Here is a 21,790-nt window from a genome sequence, read left to right as displayed (position 1 = left end):
GATCACCTGAATAAATTTATTCCTTCCCTGCCCTGCCCTCATGTATGAAGGTAGACGATTGGTATGGAGTTCTTCTTGTCACCAAACACAGGTGAGGGCTAGTGACTTTTTACCCTTCCATGTAGGGACTCTTCCCTTAGGACCCTTGATTTTGATCATTGAATGAGAATTTCTGGAGGAGTCACTCTGGTGGAGTTTTATGGAGTAAGCAATCAGGCAACCAGACAACCATACAACCCGACCACAAAAAAAAAAAAAAAAAAAAGCAGACACAGACAGACAGACAGACAGACAGACAGACAGACAGACAGAGAGACCCACACAGCTCCTGACTTCATGGGTGTTTTCAGGGTTAAAGTGGGGGGTCGGGGGGAATGTGGCAACTGAATTATGCACAGATAGTTGTTTTATCTTTGCTCCAATCTCAACTCTAGATGTTTGGGGTATTTCTTTACAGATAAGATAAACAGATCATTAACGCTTGTTTTCTTTCTTTCTTTCTTTCTTTCTTTCTTTCTTTCTTTCTTTCTTTCTTTCTTTCTTTCTTTCTTTCTTTCTTTCTTTCTTTCTTTGTGTGCCCCCCCTCTCCTTTTTCTCTTTTTTATGGGGGGGGGGGGAGGTGGGCAATCCTGGGACTCGAAGTCAAGGCACTGTCACTCAGCGACTCAGCTTTTTTGGCTCAATTCTAGCAGTCTATCACTTGAACCAGAGCTCCACTTTTGGCTTTATCTGTCTATGTACTATGTACGTGGCGTGTGTGTGTGTGTGTGTGTGTGTGTGTGTGTGTGTAATATATATTATATATATTCATTTTATACATAGACGTATATATGTATAAACACACATCTATTCGTTTATTTATACACATGTGTATATATACGTGCACATATATATTTATACACATATGTGTATATATACATGCACACATATATTTATACACATACATATATACTGTGATACGCACGCGCGCGCACACACACACACACACACACACACACACACATTGCCTTATTATTTTCATGATTTTTGTTTTTTTTTGGTTTTGTTTTGTGTTTTGGTTTGGTTTTTCCCGGGACGTGGGGCTTGAACCCTGGCTGGCCCTGGACACTGTCCCCCAACTCTTCAGCTCAAGCCTAGGGCGCTACTACTTGAGCCACAGTACCACTTCCGGTTTTCTGAGTGGCTTATTGGAGATAAGAGTCTCACGGTCTTTCGTGCCCAGGCTGGCTTTGAACCGAGATCCTCAGATCTCAGCTTCCGGAGCAGCTAGGATTACAGGCGCGAGCCACCAGCGCCCAGCTATTTTCATGTTTTTGTGTGTGTGTGTGTCGGGTGTGAGGCTTGAACTCTGGGGCTGGGTGCTGTCTCTCTCTCTCTCTCTCTCTCTCTCTCTCTCTCTCTCTCTCTCTCTCTCTCTCTCTCTCTCTCTCTCTGTGCTCTTCACCTTCCCAGCCCTCCCCCACTTGTTTTGCCAGTCTAGGGGCTGGCAAAAGAAGAAGAAAGAGAGATTGAGTAAAATTAGCCATCCATCCTTCAGCCATCCTCCTTGAGACATTCTCAATGAAGTGGGCTGGGGATGTGTCTGGGTGGTAGGCAGCTTCCCTAAAAACTCGGGCCTAAATGGCAGCAGCGGCATCCATCTTGTTTACAGACCGAGTGTCCACGAGCTCATGTGGGCTTTCATGTTCTCCGTGGGTTGACACGGCCGGCCGGCGGGCGGGCGAGCGGACGAGCGAGCGGGGTGGGGTGTGCGATTCATTGGAGATAAGACACCGGTTCCTGCTCCCTCCTTCCTTCAGGGACACCAAGGAAGAAGTTGCCGCTGGCGGGTGGGTTCCAGGCTGGCAAGCAGAGTAAGCAGAGCCCCGCTGGGACTGAAATACATTTCTTCCTGGAGTCCACAACGAAAAGCAAGCGGGGGGGGGGGTGGGGGGGGGTGGGGGGGGTGGGCGGAGGGGAGAGGACAGAGAGACAGAGAGGAGAGACAGACAGAGACAGAGACAAAGAGGGACAGACACACAGACAGAGACAGAGACCCAGAGACCGACAGAAAGACACACAGGGAAAGAGCTGCAGGGGGAACGAGAGATCCACAAGTCCAACTAGATTCCCCTGAATCAACAAACAGACGGATGGACGGACGGACACACACACACACACACACACACACACACACACACACACACACACACACACACACGGAGACGGACACACGCGGAGACAGACAGACAGAGGGACACATGGAGGGGGAGCCCTAGAGACCCATTAGTGTGACTGACTAGATCACCTGAATAAATTATTCCTTCCCTGCCCTGCCCTCATGTATTGAGGTAGACTATTGGTATGGAGTTCTTCTTGTCACCAAACACAGGTGAGGGCTAGTGACTTTTTACCCTTCCATGTACGGACTCTTCCCTTAGGACTCTTGATCTTGATTTCAATCATTGAATAAGAATTTCTGGAGGAATCAGAAAGAATGACATTTCCCCATTTGTTAGGAAATGGAAAGGCTTGGAAAAAATTATATTAAGTGAAGTAAGCCAGGCCCAAAGAAACATAGGTCCCATGGTTTCCCTTATTTGCAATATCTAGTATATGTATGAGTCAAGTGGAAAAGGTCAGATAATGTGATGTTAGGAAAACGAACCCTTGAATATGTATTTTAATGGTTTTTTTTTCATGCACGTGTTTCTAACGCATTTATAGGATTGTTTCTTTGTTGCTTTGTATGTCCCCCCCCCACAGTGTAACCCCCGCTTTCACTATATTTGATGTCAGTATAACTTATGGGGGAGATGGGGACAAACAAGTCGTTTAAGGATTCAGGTGGACCTGTTGCAACAATGAGAAGTACAAAATGTCGTGTGAAAAAGGAGCTTTACGGTGGGGGGGGGGAAGGGGGAAGGATTGGGTTGGGGGGAGGGGGGTGGCTGGGAAGGGAGATGAAGTGTAAACAAAGGAGGAGGCTGCAATGCTTGGTAGGAAATGTGTGCATTATCCTGCCCATGTAGTTGTAACCCCTCTGTACAGTATGTTCTCAAATAAAATAAAATAAAATTAAAAAAAAAAAAAAGAATTTATGGAGTAAGCAAGCAGGCAACCAGGCAACCAGACAACCAGTCCAAAAAAAAAAAAAAGGCAGACACAGTCAGACAGACAGAGAGACCCACACAGCTCCTTGACTTCATGGGTGTTTTCAAGGCTAAAGCGGGCGGGGGGGGGGGGGGGGGGGAATGTGGCAGCTGAGTTATGCACAGATAGTTAGTTGTTTTATCTTTGCCCCAACCTGAATTTCTAGATGTTTGGGGCATTTCTTTACAGGTAAGAGAAAGAGGTCACTGACTCTTCCTTCCTTCCTTCCTTTTTTCTTTCCTTTCTTTCTTTTTTCCCCCACCATCTCTCTCTCTCTCTCTCTCTCTCTCTCTCTCTCTCTCTCTCTCTCTCTCTCTCTCCTTTTTTTCTATTTTTTTGGAGGGGTGGGCAATCCTGGGTCTTGAAGTGAGGGCCTGAGTACTGTCACTCAGACACTCAGCTTTTTCGGCTCAAGTCTAGCACTGTACCATTTGAGCCACAGCGCTACTTATGTCTATGTACGTGATATCTATCTATCTATCTATCTATCTATCTATCTATCTATCTATCTATCTATCTATCTATCTATTGATATAGATATACATCTACATATATCTATATATATCTATGTGTGTGTGCGTGCGTGTGTGTGCGTGAGTATGCGTGTATGTATATATCTATACATATATATGTGTTTATATGCATATACATATATAAACACATTCATTTATTTATACATATACGTATATACGTATAAGCACACATATGTTCATTTTTTATTTATACATATATATACATACACACACACACACACATATATATATATACTTATACATAGTGTGATACACACATATAAATATACGTATATCCACTTATTATTTACGTGCTTTTTTTTTTTTTTTTTTGTCGGCCTTGGGGCTTGAACTCTGGGCCTGGGCGCTGTCCCTCAGCTCTTCAGCTCAAGGCGAGCGCTCTACCACTTGAGCCACAGCACCACTTCCGGTTTTCTGGTGGTTTATTGGAGATCGGAGTCTATAGGTCTCTCCTGCCCGGGCTGGCTTTGAACCGCGATCCTCAGATCTCAGCCTCCTGAGTAGCTAGGATTACAGGCGTGAGCCACCAGCGCCCGGCTTATTTACATGCTTTTTGGTTGTTGTTTTTTTTATCTCCCCCCTCCCCCGCCCAGACGTGGGGCCTTGGGAAGGGATCTGCAGGGGGGGGTGTGCAGAGGCATTTTCTCCTTCGGGAAACCAGGTGATGATTTAGTAAAATTAGCCATCCATCCTTGAGACATTCTCAAGGAAGTGGACTGGGAATGTGGGTGGTAGACAGCTTCCCTAAAAACTCGGGTCTAAATGGCAGCAGAGATGGCAGCGGCATCCATCTTGTTTACAGACCGAGTCTCCATGTTCAACATGAGACTCCTCTAAACTGAGTCTTTGCATGTTCTTGAGCTCATGTGTGGCTTTCATATTCTGTGTGGGTTGACACGGGCGGGCGGGTGGCCAGGCGGGTGATTCATTGGAGATAAGAGTCTCTTTTGGGGCACCGGTTCCTGCTCCCTCCTTCCTTCGGGGACACCAAGGAAGAAGTTGCCTCTGGCGTGTTCCAGGCTGGCAAGCTGAGTAAGCAGAGGCCACTGGGCCTGAAATACAGTTCTGCCTTGAGTCCACAAAGAAAAGCAAGGGGTGGGGGAGGGGAGAGGACAGAGACACAGGAGAGACAGACAGAGAGGAGAGACAGAGACGGAGAGAGAGAGACAGAGACCCAGAGACCGATGGAAAGACACACAGAGTAAGAGATGGAAGGGGGAGCGAGAGATCCACAAGTCCAACTAGATCTGAGATACACACACACACACACACACACACACACACACACACACACACACACACGCTCTCATGCACGCGCGCGCGCGCACGCACACACACACACACACACACAGAGGCAGACAGAGGGAGACATGGACAGGGAGCCAGAGACCCATTAGTGTGACTGACTAGATCACCTGAATAAATTATTCCTTCCCTGTCCTGCCCTCATGTATTAAGGTAGACGATTGGTATGGAGTTCTTCTTGTCACCAAACACAAGTGAGGGTTAGTGACTTTTTACCCTTCCATGTAGGGACTCTTCCCTTAGGACCCTTGATTTCGATCATTGAATGAGAATTTCTAGAGGAGTCGCTCTGGTGGAGTTTTATGGAGTAAGCAAGCAGGCAACCAGACAACCTGACCACCCCCCCAAAACAAAAAAAAGGCAGACACAGACAGACAGACAGACAGACAGACAGAGAGACCCACACAGCTCCTGACTTCATGGGTGTTTTCAGGGTTAAAGCGGGGTGGGAGGGATGTGACAACTGAATTATGCACAGATAGTTGTTTTATCTTTGCTCCAATCTCAATTCTAGATGTTTGGGGTATTTCTTTACAGATAAGAAAAACAGATCATTAACGCTTGTTTTCATCCTTCCTTCCTTCCTTCCTTCCTTCCTTCCTTCCTTCCTTCCTTCCTTCCTTCCTTCCTTTCTTTCTTTCTTTCTTTCTTTCTTTCTTTCTTTCTTTCTTTCTTTCTTTCTTTCTTTCTTTCTTTCTTTCTTTCTTTCTTTCTTTCTTTCTTTCTTTCTTTCTTTCTTTCTTTCTTTCTTTGTGTTTCCACCCCTCTCCTTTTTCTCTTTTTTATGAGGAGGTGGGCAATCCTGGGACTTGAAGTCAAGGCACTGTCACTCACTCAGCCACCACTCAGCTTTTTTGGCTCAAGTCTAGCAGTCTATCACTTGAACCAGAGCTCCACTTTTGGCTTTATCTGTCTATGTACGTGGCGCGCGCGCGCGTGCACGCGCGCGTGTGTGTGTGTCTGTGTGTGTGTGTGTGTGTGTGTGTGGGTAATATATATATTATGTATATTCATTTTATACATAGACGTATATATGTATAAACACACATCTATTCGTTTATTTATACACATATGTATATATATACATGCACGCATATATTTATACACATACATATATAGTTATATATAGTGTGATACACACACACGCACACACACACATACACACACACATTACCTTATTATTTTCATGATTTTTTTTTTTTGTTTTTTGTTTTTTTTTGTTTTGGTTTTTCCCGGTACGTGGGGCTTGAACCCTGGCCCTGGACACTGTCCCCCAACTCTTCAGCTCAAGCCTAGGGCTCTACTTCTTGAGCCACAGTACCACTTCCGGTTTTCTGAGTGGCTTATTGGAGATAACAGTCTCAAGGTCTTTCGTGCCCAGGCTGGCTTTGAACCGAGATCCTCAGATCTCAGCTTCCCGGAGCAGCTAGGATTACAGGCGCGAGCAACTAGCGCCCAGCTATTTTCATGTATTTGTGTGTGTGTGTCGGGTGTGAGGCTTGAACTCTGGGGCTGGGTGCTGTCTCTCTGTGCTCTACACCTTCCCAGCCCTCCCCCACTTGTTTTGCCAGTCTGTCTAGGGGCTGGCAAAAGAAGAAGAAAGAGAGATTGAGTAAAATTAGCCATCCATCCTTCAGCCATCCTCCTTGAGACATTCTCAATGTCTCAGTGTGTCTCAATGTGTCTGGGTGGTAGAGAGCTTCCCTACAAACTCGGGCCTAAAGGGCAGCAGCGGCAGCGGCGGCATCCACCTTGTTTACAGACCGAGTGTCCACGTTCAAAATGAGAAGCCTCTACACTGAGTCTTTGCATGTTCTTGAGCTCATGTGGGCTTTCATGTTCTCTGTGGGTTGACACGGCAGGCGGGCCGCCGGCCCAGCGAGCAGGGTGTGCCATTCATTGGAGATAAGAGTCTCTTTTGGGGCACCGGTTCCTGCTCCCTCCTTCCTTCGGGGACACCAAGGAAGAAGTTGACTCTGGCGGGTTCCAGGCTGGCAAGCTGAGTAAGCAGAGGCCACTGGGCCTGAAATACAGTTCTGCCTTGAGTCCACAAAGAAAAGCAAGGGGTGGGAGAGGGGAGAGGACAGAGACACAGGAGAGACAGACAGAGAGACAGAGAGGAGTGACAGAGACAGAGAGACAGAGACCCAGAGACCGATGGAAAGACACACAGAGTAAGAGATGGAAGGGGGAGTGAGAGGTCCACAAGTCCAACTAGATCTGAGATACACACACACACACACACACACACACACACACACACACACACACACACACACACACACAGAGGCAGACAGACGGAGACATGGAGGGGGAGCCCTAGAGACCCATCAGTGTGACTGACTAGATCACCTGAATAAATTTATTCCTTCCCTGCCCTGCCCTCATGTATTAAGGTAGACAATTGGTATGGAGTTCTTCTTGTCACCAAACACAGGTGAGGGCTAGTGACTTTTTACCCTTCCATGTAGGGACTCTTCCCTTAGGACCCTTGATTTCGATCATTGAATAAGAATTTCTGGAGGAGTCACTCTGGTGGAGTTTTTATGGAGTAAGTAAGCAAGCAGGCAAGCAGACAACCAGACCCCCCAAAAAGGCACAGACAGACAGACAGACAAGGACATACTCTAATACAGTGTGGGTGCTCTTGAAGGGAGAGAGACCTACACAGCTCCTTGATTTCATGGGTGTTTTCAGGGTTAAACAGGCGGGGGGGGGGGGGGGAGGGATGTGGCAGCTGAGTTATGTACAGATAGTTAGTTGTTTTATCTTTGCCCCAACCTGAATTTCTAGATGTTTGGGGCATTTCTCTACAGGTAAGAAAAACAGGTCATTGACCATTCCTTCCTTCCTTCCTTCCTTCCTTCCTTCCTTCCTTCCTTCCTTCCTTCCTTCCTTCCTTCCTTCCTTCCTTCCTTCCTTCCTTCGTTTTTTACTTTCTCTCTTCCCCCCACCTCTCTCTCTCTCTCTCTCTCTCTCTCTCTCTCTCTCTCTCTCTCTCTCTCCTTTTACTTTATTTTTTTTGGGGGGGTGGGCAATACTGAGACTTGAAGTCAGGGCCTCAGCACTGTCACTCAACTTCTTTTGCTCAAGTCTAGCACTGTATCACTTGAACCACATCACCACTTCTGGCTTTCTCTCTCTCTCTACACAGACACACACACAGACACACACACACACAGACACAGACACACACACACACACATGCATATACATACATATACCAATATATATTTATACACACACATACATATATATATATATATATGCTTACATATAGTGTGATACACACATATATATTTATTATTTTCAGTTTTTTTGTTGTCGGGCGTGAGGCTTGAACTCTGGGTCTGGGTGCTGTCTCTCTGCTCTTCATCTGAAGGCTCACAACTGTTCTGCCACTTGAGCCACAGTGTGCCACTGATCCCCTTTTCTGTTTATATAGTGCTGAGGAATCAAACCCAGGGCCTCATGCTTGCAAGGCGAGCGAGCACTCTACCACTAAGCCACCTTCCTAGCTCTCCCCCCTTTTTTGGCCAGTCAAGCATGGAAGGCTCCTGCATATTGTTCGTATGGACATACTCACAGCTGAATAACTGAGTTGTTTTGCTTAATAAAAAAAAAAATCCTGGTGTTGATATATGTGGAGGGGAAGGGAAAAAACAAATTGTTAAAACAGGGATACAGGAGGACCCATTGAAACAATGAGATATACAAGTCGTTATGTCGAAAAACGAACTTTACAACTTTGGGGAGGGACGGGGGGGGGGGGGGGAGGGGGGGGAGGATACGAAGGGATGGAAAGGGGAAACAAAGCAGGAGGCTACAATGCTTATAAGAAATGTGCTCATTATCTTACCCATGTAATTGTAACCTCTCTGTACAGTATTTTTACAATAAAAATATATTTAAAAGTATATCTATATATTTTAAAAACTTGGTACAGTAGTCTAGAAACATGGTGGCTATTACAGCCTTCATTTGCTTCACTTGACCACTGTTTTCTCATTTAAAAGCTTTTGGCGACAAGCATGATTATTTTTCATGGGGTGTGGGTGACTGTTTTGAGGCTTTCCCAAATTTTTATGTCCACCAGGTTACCAGATCTAAGGAAAACCCAGAAGTTCGGGAATTAAGTAACTCTCAGGCTCAAACTACAGAGAAAGAAAAGGAGAAAGAGAGACCTGTGGAGGGAAGGGGGTGGGGAGTTGGGGGGAGAGGTCATAGAAAGGAAAAGAAAACAGGGAAAAATAAAAACACAAAGTAAAGGTCGTTTTTAAGTGGAGGCCTGGACTCAAACCAGGCCACTGACTGAGGCTTCCTCATTATGGGATTGCAAAAGTGGGCCTTGGCTTCTTGCAGAAGTCATCTCGATGTGTTGGTATTCTGCTGTACATATCATTTGGAAGCAACTCTATCTTTTCACTCCATGGTGAATGTATTCACATATATGTTCCTATAGAAAAAAACCAGTTTAGTGTGTTTTCTCTCTCATATGCAAAAGGTATGTTTAAAATAGGGGAGAAATTAGATCTCTGGACTGACTGCCTGGCTGGCTGCTTGGCTGGCTGCTTGGCTGGCTGCTTGGCTGGCTGTCTGCCTGGCTGCCTCACTCACTCACTCACTCACTCACTCACTCACTCACTCACTCACTCATTCACTCACTCACTCACTCACTCACTCACTCACTCACACACAGTAAGGCCCAAAAGACAGGATAGATACTTTTAGGGGGAGAAACACCCACCGAGGCAAGGCCCAATGGTTATGTGCCCAGAAATGAAAGTGAAACCTTGAAAACACGCAGAGGAAAAAGAAACAAAGTAAACTCTCTACCTTGAGCCTGTAGTAGGGTTTAAGAGATGATTCTGTTGGTTTCCCATGCATGCATGGGGGGGGGGGGGTGGTTTGACCCATGCTCTGTTTCTTTTTAAAATTTACTTCCCTCCCCGGTGTAAGTTTCCTCCTTTCTTTGAGGAAACTCTTTGCTCCGTTCCCACAGTATACTCATTGTTTGGGCAAAAGCTCAGAGGAAGGGAGCTGCTCTTTTCCCTTCCACCACCCACCCCCACCTATTAGTTTTCTTTCCTAATAACTATTCGTTTATGAGGGACTGAAAAGTGAAGAAAATAGGATGTGTATGTGACTTCACTGGAGCCATTCATTAGGAAGCTGTCCGGCTGTCTTGTCTCTGAATTCCTGGTGGTGCTTTCCCAGGCCTCATTTCCCCCTGGAAATTATCCTGCTTGCCTCTGTGTTCAATTCTGGGAAGGAAGATAGGCCGAGATAAGGCAACATCTTGGCACAAAGCTGGAACACACGGCCACCTCGCCTCACGGGTACAGAGCCTAATCACCCTACCCGGAGGGTCCTCTGTCAATAGTTTCTTAGAACGATTTTTATTAGTTTAGTGGCCCTACTGAGGTTGAAATTCAAGGCCTCAACTCAGGCAGGCCGGCTCGGGGTGTGCGTGTTTGTTTCTTCTTCTTTCTCCTCCCCCCCTCCCCCCCCCCCCCCCACCCCCGCCGCCAGGGCGCTTAAATCGTTGCCATGACGACATTTACAAGACAAAGGAAAGTTGCAAGAAGTTCCTGAGTTGACTGGGGCTCCAGGCTTAAACCAGCCCACCCCACCCCCACCCCCGCCCTGCCCTGAGTCCGCTGCGAAACACTCCTGCGGGGTGGGGAGGGGCGCCCAGCCCTCAGCTCCTGTAACTTCATTAGCGCGCGGGGTGGGGTGGGGGGGGAGTGAATCAGCCTCCCCTCCCCCTCCCCGTCTTTACAAAAGTGGCCTCTTTTGCCCTTGGGCAGGAAAAGCCTGCGCGCTCTCTCTCGGGTCTTTTTCTGCTGGGACCCTCCCTGCCTACCACCAGCAGCCACTGACTTCCTGCAAGATGGAGTTGTCAGACTGCTTCCACCCGCCCGCTGCCAGTAGTATGCCTCCCGCCCAAGCCCGCCAGGGACAGAATGGGAGGGGCGGGCGGGGAAGCTGGCATGCTTGCCTGTGCTCTGCCCTCTGCCCCTCCGGGAGGCATGACTGTGACCGTGGGATGTCCCCGTGGCCGACCCCTAAGCTCCCACCCTCTGGACGGAGGAGAGTGAGGGGGAAAAAGGAGTTCAGGAGTCTTGTCTCCCCTCCATCTTCCCGCCTAGGTCAGGCCAGGATCTGCCTCTCTTCTCCCTGTCCCTGTTCCCCGTTCCTCTAAAGGAGTGACTGGAGAAACTGTCCGTCTGTGTTTGTGATTGTGATTAACATCGCAAAAACCTTCAAAGAATCTCAGATCGGTTAGAAGCCCGTTGGGTTTCACTTCTCAGGCGTGAGGGGTTGTTATCTCCCCCGCCCTCTCTCTTGATTTTTTTTTTTTACAAATTGTTAGGGAAATGGTGACATACAGAACGGTTAAAGTATGCCAGTCCGCACCGGTGGCTCGCGTCTGTAATCCTAGCTGCTCAGGAGGCTGAGAGCTGAGGATCACGGTTCAAAGCCAGCCAGGGCAGGAAAGTCACCAGACTCTTATCTCCAATAAGGCACTGGAAAATCGGAAGTGGCGCTGTGGCTCAAGCGGTAGAGCGCTCGCTTTGAGCTGAAGAGTTTAGGGACAGCACCCAGGCCCAGAGTTTAAGAAACACCACCGACCCCCCCCCCCAAAAAAAAAAAAGGATAGGAAAGATTACATTACATAAGTGGGGTAGGAAGAGTACATTTTTTTTTAATTAATAAGTTTTTTTTTTGTTTTTGTTTTTGTTTTTTTTTCTCGTGGGGCTTGAACTCTGGGCTTGGGCGCTATCCTGCCCGGGCTGGCTTTGAACCGCGATCCTCAGATCTCAGCCTCCTGAGTAGCTAGGATTACAGGCGTGAGCCACCGGCGCCCGGCTAATGAGTTGTTTTAATTGTGAAAATACTTACAGAGTGGTTACAATGACAGGAGCAAGAGCAAGGAAATGAGTACATTTCTTATCAAGCATTGCTGCCTCCTCCTTTGTTTCCATTCCTGCCCTCCCATTTCCCCCCACACCCAAAAAAAGAGTACATTTTTTTTGGACAATGTCACCCCTTCCCTGGCTCTCTCACAGATTTTCCCTCCCTCAAGTTCTGTTTGTTCCCCAGCCACAGGTTGTGTGTCAACATAGTGTCTAGTGAGTGCCACTGTTGCACTTCTTCATCCTGGGTCCCTCCATTTCTTGCCCCTCCCGGAAATAGATGAAGGAAGAAACAATGGGGGGGGGGAAGAGAAAACAAAATAACGTCGATGATAACAAACACAAAGAAAGGGGAAGACTTCTTATATGATCAGAGGTATATAGGCATTGCACTTTGGTGAGCCTCATGTCTTCAATTAAGCAACCCAAAGGCCAGAAGTGGAGTTTTGGCTCAAATGGCAGACTGCCAGTCTCTCTGTTTTTTTTTTTTTGGCACGGGGTAGGGGGTGTCCGGTCGTGGGCCTGAACTCTGGGCCTGGGCGCTGTCCCTCAGCTCTTCAGGTTAAGGCTAGCACTCTACCACTTGAGCCACAATGCCACTTCCGGCTTTTTTCTGCTTATGTGGTGCTGAGGAATCGAATCCGGGGCCTCATGCACGCAAGGCAAGCGCTCTACCACTGAGCCACCTTGCCAGCCCCAGAGTGCCAGTCTTGAGCACAAGAGCCACGGGACAGCACTCAGGCTCTGAGTTCAAGTCCCAGGATTGGGGCGTGCACACACACACCCTGCACCCCTTGATCTTTGCTGCTGTTTCCTACCACACAGACACAGGCACGCATGGCAGCATGTGATCTACCTCTTCCCCTCCCCCCCACACACTTTGCACTGCCACCACCGCCGCCGCCGCCGCCACCAACTATAGCAACAGACTTCCTAGGCTTCCCCTCCGCGCCCGCCACCACCACCCCCCCAACCCTGGCCCCTAGTTTAGATCGATGAACCAAAGTGTCCCCACTGCACGTTCGGCTCTGGCAAATATCAGATAGGATTGCAGTGATGAGGAGAGAGGAGCGACCGCCATGGATTGACTGTAGGGCCCAGAGGACAGCATGCCAGCCCTGGCCCATTCATCGGTCAAGCCAGGAAAATGTTTTTTGGTTTTGTTTTTGTTTTTCATTTGCGGTCTCTCTCCACACCCGGTGTGTTTTGTCTGTCTGTCTCTCTGTGCAATAGGGGTTTGCCATTCATGACCTGTGTGGGCGGGGATGCTGGGGCGGGCGCGCGCGCGCGCGCGCGCGTGTGTGTGTGTGTGTGTGTGTGTGTGTGCGCGTGTGTGTGTGCGCGTGCGTGTGTGTGCGCGCGCGCGGGGGAGGGGGAGGTGTTCCTTCCTCACAAGACCTTCCTAAGTGTCGGTTCGGTCTGGATCGATCTTGGGCCTGACGTTGTTTTTCCTTGTTTTGGGGTGCCACCTACTGGACACCGTGTGGAGTGACAGGGAGTGATTCGGGGCTGATGGCGGAGGCTGGCGACTCTCGCGAGAGTCTCGCGGACTCTCGCGAGAGTCGCGATGAGGTATCGCCGGCTCTTTTCTGCGGCTTTATTTACAACAAAACAAAATGAAACCACAGCAAACAAGGAAATTTTCTTGAAGGGAGGGCCGAGCGGAGGGGGAGGGGGGCCCGCAGGGGGTGTTTCTTTTCGTTATTTTCTGGACACGGAATTCGTTTGGATATTACGTCTTATGAGCAAACTGTACCAGTTTATTTACGGTTGTAATTTATATACAGTAACACAAATGTCTTTACGTCAGTATTATGAAAAAGGGTCCCACGGCTGCAGTGGGTGAAAGATTGAGACGGGAACATTTCTCAAGGAGTGCCAAGAAAATGGAAAACAGGCAATGCAATAGTTCAGGGAGAGTTATAAATATCAAGTGCTGCCCTAGGTGAAATTTCATGCAAATGTCCTCACCCACTCAGGTAAACTTTTTATATAGGTATCAGAATAAAATTTCTTGGACTATATAGACTTTTATTCACTTGATTTCCCTTAAGTAAGTTAAAATAACTGGCTGTTGACAGGGCACATCTGGATATTTCTATCGGTCCCATAGAGATAATCTGTTACATTTTAGGACATGGTAGATTATATTTGCTGTTTCCCCAAATGGACTTTACAAAAGCCATCCGTGGCCCCAAAGATGTTTCTGGACCTCTCATCATGTGTGACTAAATAGGCCTCAGTGAATTAAGCTGAGAAAGCTGCAAAACAAAGCAGATCACTTCAGTTATGGAATATGAAGAGAACAAAAGTAGCTTTATACCACTGGATCTTTAGTGAGAAGATAGAATAAAAAGAAGAAAAAAATATTAGAGGATGCAATATAAACCAATTGAAACGTATCCAACCGATGATCTGGCTTTGAAGTGGCTATTTACTGGTGTGGTCCTAGACCATGGTGTCCAGAAGGATACATCAATGTGTTTTGAAAGATCCTAAACCAAATATACTTGTAATAATGACAGGTACGTTTCTGTCCTCCTAATTCCAGCTTTAATCCTAACACGTCCGGTTGTGATAATACGTTCACAGTCGTGCCACTTAGGGATATCACGTCTTATGTCTTCTCTGCAATATCTTAAATGCTCAGAGAAGTTACACCTTCTGACAAAAGGACGGTATGTGTGTCACCCACACGGGGACACACACACACACTCTGTTTGCCCGGAGTGCTGTGTAGCTTACCATGTCCAGTTATAGTTTAGGTCTAGCATCCACATAGGAGGGAAAACACGTGCCGTGCCGTTGGTCGGTCGGTCGGTCGGTCGGTCTGTCTTTCCGCCGGTCTGTCTTCCCCTGGCATCACCTGTTCTAGGTTCTTCTCCGCCGCCGGCAACCCCCTCCCCCCCACCTCGTGCTCCTAGTCCATCAATCTACTTCCCTCTGTCTGACATAATCTTATTCTTATTCTTTGGGGAATGGATGAATAAACTTTTACCTTGTGGATATTGTACACACACCGTAACGTGTGTGTGTGTGTGTGTGTGTGTGTGTGTGTGTGTGTGTGTTGACGGAATAGAGTGTTTGCCATGCCTGAACCCCTGGCTCTGCCTCTCTACCCGTCTGTGATGCGATGTGTGTGCTGGGGCACTTGTGCCTGCGTATGTTCCCAGTGCGAACTCCAAAGAGAAGTACGCCCGCCGGGCCTGTGGGTTCTAACCATGCTTCACCCCCGGGCGATAGGATCGCCCCTCTGACTGACGCCTCCACTCTGTTTGGGCCGGGGCCCCTCGTCTCTCCCTGTGTTTCCTCCTAGGGTTCCCTACCTGCCCTCCCCCCAGCCCCGCACACACACACACACACACACACACACACACACACACACACACACACACACACACACACACACACACTGTGCACCGCCACGCTCGGGTCCAGGTCCTCCACCACAGGCGTGTGAGTGATGATGCCTCTACCCTCCGACACCTGTGTGTAGGGTTTAGATTCATCGCCTCATGCCCCGAATCCTGCTCCAGAGAGAGAGTGGCAGAGCCTATTAGAAAAGGCTAGCTGTCTGGACAGGCTAGAGTACGAACCGGTGAGAAGGTCGTTCCGTCCGGTGCGGTGCCCGGGGATAAGCGTCACACGGGTGCCACCTCCCCTTCCTTCCCCACCCAGCCAGCAGCGGCTCTCGTTTGGCTTTCCTGTCATTCGGTGATGGGTGAGTGGACTCACGCTTCCCATTGCACGGTCACCGTGGTTTTCCAGACCTGTGTGCGTGACGTAGCTACTCTCTGTGTGTTAGAAGAAACCTCTCTCTGGCCTTCCCCCTGCCCTTTCCCTGCCTGTGAGGGGTGGCGGGTGGGGGCGGGGGGAGGGAGTGTGTTGTGGGGCGGGCGAGGAGCGGACTTTCACAAGTGAGCGGGGTGCCTCCCGACGGCTCGTCTCTTGCTGGAGCCGACCCATCTTTGGGAGTTTTTTTTTTTTTTTTTTCTTCTCTTTCTGGTTTCCATCTGGGGGAAAAAGAAAACAAAACGTACAAACAACCCCCCCCACCCCCCCCCCCAAAAAAAAAAAAAAAAAAAAAAGACGGGCAGGCAGACGGTGGGACGAGCGCTCACTTGCCCTTTTCTGGCCATGTTGGGCGGGGGTGGGGGTCTTGCCACGGGCGGCGGAGGTCGTGCGGGTGGCCGGTTCGTTTTCTCTCGTGGTGCGGGCCTGCCGTCTTTGCCGCCCCTTCCTGCTTGGGACCGATCCCAGCTTCCCGGTTCTCGGGTTCGGGCCGCTCCGTTCGGGCGAATCTCGTCCTGGTTCCTGGTTTCACTTTGGTCGCTGGCGGCGGCGGCGGCGGCGGCGGCGGCGGCGGCGGCGGCGGCGGCGGCCCGATCTCGGTCTAGGTCTCTGGTGGCTCTGGTGTCGTTCGTGAGGTCGCAGAGAGGACCCGGCTGCAGGTCCTGACCTAGGTTGTGCCACTCGGTGCGTGGCGGTGGTGAGTGAGGCGATTTGTTTCCGTGTTCTGTGTCTCCGGAGCTCAGAGCCGGCCGGCGCGCGCCGATCCGGGGTACGGCGGCTCGGTGGAGTCGGTCGTTGGAAGGCGGTTGTCGTGCTCCCCCTGGCGTCCGCTTTGATATGACAGTCCCCTCGTTCTCAGCCGAGCGAGCGAGTGGAGGAGGAGGAGGTCTGGCGGCAGCGAGCCGGGCGGAGGCCCGGCCTCTGCCGGGTGCCGGGCGCGACTGTCGCCGTGGTGTCGCTGTGGCGCCGGGGCGGCTGTTCTGTCGGACTTTGCGCCCGCAGGCGAGCGCGGGGTGGGGCCGTGCGTCGCCGCTCTCTCTTCGGTGCCCGGTCTGTGCGGGGGGTGGCAGCTTTGTCGGGTCGACCAGTAGTTCTGTCTGGGCCCGACGCCTTGTCCTCCTCCCCTCCCTGGACTCTGGTCTTTGAGGGCGAAAAAAGGAGAGTACGAGGGACGTCTCGGGAGTCGGGGGAGAGGGTCCCCGGGTGAGCCGATAGGTGGTGGGGCCGGTCCCGGCCCGGACTCGGACCCCCCCCCCTCCCCGGAGTCACCTCCGAGTGAGCGCTTGGCGCGTGCCGGGCGCGAGGGCCTGGGTCGCCGGCCCCGTGTGGCCTCCCTCCACGGCCTCCTCCACGGCCCCGGAGGCCGGAGGACAGACCTCTCCGGCGGGAGGAGCCGTGGGCACGGCCGAGGCGAGCCTCGGGGCCGGGACCTACGCCCCCCCCATCCCCGACATAGGATGGTCGTCGGAGTCACCTCCGAGTGAGCGCTTGGCGCGTGCCGGGAGCGAGGGCCTGGGTCGCCGGCCCCGTGTGGCCTCCCTCCACGGCCTCCTCCACGGCCCCGGAGGCCGGAGGACAGACCTCTCCGGCGGGAGGAGCCGCGGGCACGGCCGAGGCGAGCCTCGGGGCCGGGACCTACCTACCATCTGCGGGGACTTGCCCGGTGGGCCCTGCGTAGGGGAAAACTCGAGGCGGAGGGAGCACCTCGGGAGTCGGGGACCCGAGCCCGGGAGTCCCGGGTGTGTGCGTGCTGGCGGCAGGGCGCTCACCACCGACCCCGCGCGGTGTGGGTGTGGTGGTTGGGTGCCTCTCGGAGTGGGTGCCTCGCGTCTGCCGGGGGAAGGCTCCCCGTACCGCCCGTGCGGTGAGCCCGTGCACACCCGGGGTGTGTGCCTGCGAGGTAGTGGGGCGGGAGCGTCCCTTGACCCCGCTCCCGCCCTGGCTCTTCGTCTGTCTTCGCCTTATGTGGTCGACCAGCTGTCCCTGAGAGTTCCGTGTCTGGCTCTGTTGGGGACGTGTTGGGGACAGGTGTCCCTGATGTGGTTTCCGAGAGGTCCCTGTCGCCAGCGAGTTGTCGCCCCTGCCTGACGACCTGGTTTTGGCGTGGTGACGTGAGGATTTTGTACCTGCAGGAGGGTGCTGGCATGCTGTGTCCCGGTGGCTGTCAGCGGGTCTCTGGGGGCTCTCTCGGGTGCTGTGTGCCGGGCCTTTCCCGTCTCTTCCCGGTCCGGGTCCCCCTGTCCTTCCCCTCACACCCTGGGCTCCCGCTGCCCTGAGCAGGCCCTGTGTCCCTGTGGTGGCTCGTGGGTGTGGTGGTGGTTGGCAGCTGAGTGAGTCCCGTCGTCCTTGATCTCTCCCCCGCTCCCGGTGCCGGATTCTGGCCCTTGCCTCGGCACGCTGAGGAGGAGAGTGGTTGGTTGCCTGGGGTGTGCATAGGTAGGGCCCGCACGGTGTGCTTCCCTCGCCGTGGCCGGCCTGAGGAGGAAAAAGGGGGGGGGCCGCCGGGCCGCCGCCGCCGAGTCCTGCCTTGCGTGTGCGGCATCCCCGTTCTGCCGTTGGGCTCGCCCGACCTCCGTGGCTTTTTTTTTTTTCCTTCCTCCTATCGCCCCTAGCTCCAACTCCCCCGACCTGCCGCTTCCCGATGGCGGGGCCTGGTCGGCCGCTGAGCTGCGCTACCTCCCGAGCGCTGTCCGTGGCTTTTTTTCTTTTTCTTTTTTTTTTTTTTTTTCTTTTTTTTCCCTCCCTTTCTAGCTTCTTCGGTCCTGTGCCCGGCAGAGGTGTCCTGGCTATCCCGAGTGCCAGGGACGCTTAAGCCCCGTGGTATTTTTTTCATTTTTTTTTTTTTTTCTTTTTCTTTTTACCTCGCTCCTTACTCACGGAAGGGTGTCTGTCCTGGCTACGCTTTTATCCCCAGGCTGTTGGCCCTCTCAGGAGCCGAGCTTTCCCTGGGCCACCGCCTCCCGAGTGCCGCGTGGCTGCCTTCTCCCCCCCCCTCGGTGTGATTGATGTGGTGACGTTGCGATCTCCTTCGGGCCCGGGCCTAAGCTGCGCCAGGCGAGGGACGGACATTCATGGCGAATGGGACCGCTCTTCTCGTTCTGCCCGTGGGCCCCTGCCCTCACCCGTCCCACCGTGCCGGCGCCGGTGGTGTGCGGGGAGGCGGGGGTGCGGCAACCGGGCCCGGCTGCGCTCTCCCTGCCCTCGCCGTGAGGTCGGGGACTTGTACACGCTGGAGGAGGGGGGCGCCCTGATCTTGCTCCTCTCTTCCCGTGACTTGTTATCGGCACGGGGGTCGGCTCTCTCCGCGGAGAGGGAGGGTCGGTGCTCCGTGCTTGCCCGTGCTGTGTGGTGTGAAAAACCGCGCCTCGCGCTCTGCCCTCTTGCGGTGCTCCCGGAACGCTCCCGGTTGGTTCTCTCAGGTGCCTGAGGCTGAGTGGTGGTGTCGTTCCCGATCCTGGCGTTGTCCGCTGCCTTGTGCCAGCCTGCTGCCCGTGGTGTGTCCCGGCCGTCCTCGGGTTCGTGGGGCTTTTGTGCGAGTGAGAAGTTACCGTTGAGATTGACGTCTCTGCTGGGGGGGGTCGAGGCGGTTCCCCAGAGGGGAGCGCTCTTCCCTTGTTGCGCTGGGCGGTGGCTTCCCCGCATGAGCTGCCGCCCTGGTCCTGGCTTGTCTTCCCTGCCGTGTCACCTGGCTTTCATCGCACCGGGGGACCTGAGATGTTGCAGTGGGAGGCGAGCGGGGCCCGTGCGGGCTTCCCGCCCGTGTGCGCGACTTTGCTCTGGCCCCGCACGGCAAGGCCGACCGACCAGGGTTGGTGTTGCTGCTGCCGCAGACCCCCCCCTGTGCCCCACCCCTCCCTGCCCCCCGTGGTGGGAAGGATGGACGCCTCTGATGTGTGCTGGTTCCCGGCGGGGTTCCCGTCGGGGTTGGGTGCGGGCCACCCTCAGAGTGAGGAGGGGTTCTCTAGCGATCCTCGTTCGGGAAGCGGCGTGCGCTGCTGGGTTGGCCGGGGGCCCGCCCCCCGATGGGCTCCCGCGGCCCTGCCGCTCCCTGCCCCGCTTTTGAGCGCTAGTGGCTGCCCGCGTCGGTAAACTGCGTGCCCGCGCCTCCCCCCTCCGAGCTGGGGGAGGGTCCCGCGGGACCTCTCCCGGGCCGTCGTCTGGTGTGGTGAGTGGAGGACGTTCCCGATCCGTCCCCGCCCCTGCCTCGCGTGCGGTGTGTCGAGTGGTGGAGCCTGGAGCCCGTGCCGGGTCGCGATGCGAGGGCGTGTGGTGTGTGGCTTCCCGGCCTCGTGCTTGGGTTGCCGTGGGGTTTTTGGGGGTCCCGTCCCCCTCCCCCTCCGGCCCCTGGCGACGCTGTTCCCGAGCGTCTGTGTGGGCCGCCGCCCGTTGGCGACGACGGCGCCGTGCGGGCGCTGGGCCCCGCGGTGTTCCGGGGCCGCCGTGCCCGTGGTGGTGCGCCGCTCGGGGGGGTTCTGGCCCCCCGGAGCCGAGGATCCCGGTGTGTGTGGGCCCTTGCTCACGCGGCCGAAAAAGAGGCGGTCGATGATGGGTGCTGTGCCCGGCGGTGTGGTGTGGATGGAGGCGGTGGGGCCCTGCTGGCGCGGGCGGCTCCGCGGGCGTTCACGGGGTCTTTGAGGTGTGTGCGAGAGCTGCCTTTTCCCTCTCGGGCCTCTTTTGGGGGGCCCGCCGCTGCCGCGGTGGGGGTTTCCGGTCCGCTGGTCGGCCGGCTCGGTGTCCCAGGCGTTGCGCGGGACCGCCCCGGAGTTGGGGGTGGTGAGATCCCGCGTTCGTTTACCTGGCGTGCCGGCTGTGCCCGGAAAGGTCCCACCTCCCCGTTGGTCTGCGGCTGCGCCACCCGCCCGTGTGAGGGGGTGGCCGCTCGCTCACTCGCCTCTCGCCCCGGTGACCCGACCCGGTGACCCTCCCGCTGCTGCTCTTGTTGTGCTTCCGGCGTGCCCTCCTCACCCGCATCAGCCTTCCGCGATCCTCGCTGGTTTGGCCTGGTGGCCGGCCACCGGCGGACGGTCGAGTCGGGCGTTGTGTTGGTGTTCTCGTGGGGGGGGGGACGGCGCTCAGCTCGTGAGGCTGCTCCCCCGGTGTGGGGGAGGCACGTCGTCGCGGCGGCGGTGGCTTTTGAAGGGTCTTCCCGGATCGGTTTTGCTCACGACGAGGGTTCCTGCCAGCGGGACCGCCGGTACGCCACGGGGGCGATGGTGGTGAGATTCCCGCGTGCGTCCCTCGCTCGGGAGTTGGCCGTCCGAGGGGCCTGAAGCCGGCGTCACGACGTGCCTCCTCCCGCTGGGTGCCGCCTCGCGTGCCTGCGCGATGTTGTCCCGGGTTCCCGCGCCTCCCTCCCGCTTTGCCGTGTGTAGGCTTGCCCGCATCGCATCGTCTCCTCCGTCTCGAGCCGTGTGGCTTCGTCCCCGCCCCTGTCCCGGATCCGGGGTGTTGTGCTCTCTCGGCGTGTCGCCGCCGCGTGCCCGGCGCGACCCCGGTTCCCGTGCCTGGCCCTGTCCGCTCTGTGCCGGCGGTGTCCGCGTGTGAGCGTGCTCGCGTGCGTTGGGTTTGGTGTCGCCCGCCTCCCGGGGTCCCTGCCGCCGCCTCCGGCCGCCGCCGTTGGCCGGTGACTTGTCGCCGACGGGTCGTCGCCGCGGACCCCCGACCCCCTGCCGGCACCGCCGGTCCGCGGCGGCGCGGGTCGCTGTGCGCTCGGCCCCCGCGTCCGTGCGAGCGAGTGAATTCGGGCCGGCTTCTGAGGGAGGTTGGAGAAAAGACCCCCCCATGGCCGTGTGGCGTGCGTTGCGTCGTGTGCGTCGCCCCTGGCTTTCCGGCCACTCGGGTGTGCGCCACACGCGACCCGGCCGGCTGGCCGGCTGGACCGTGGACGTCGGCGCGCCGCCTCCGGGCGGAGAAAGGGGCCTGGCGCTCCTCCCCGTCCGTGTGTGCGCGCCGCCGCTCCCGTGCCCGCCGGGCCGGCAGGCGGGGTGTCGGTGATGCGGTGCCCCCGCGCTTGGGTGCGGTGCGGTGCCCTTCCCCCCCCCGGCCACGGGTTCCCCTGCCCTCTCCGTGCTCTTTCCTCTCTCCGCTCGTCACCGCGCGGTGGCCTGC

This window comes from Dipodomys spectabilis, unplaced genomic scaffold (assembly GCF_019054845.1).
Source record: "Dipodomys spectabilis isolate Male_0828 unplaced genomic scaffold, ASM1905484v1 ptg000820l, whole genome shotgun sequence".
Classification (NCBI taxonomy): domain Eukaryota; kingdom Metazoa; phylum Chordata; class Mammalia; order Rodentia; family Heteromyidae; genus Dipodomys; species Dipodomys spectabilis.
The sequence above is the reverse complement of the archived record's forward strand: the minus strand, read 5'-3'. Positions refer to the sequence as shown.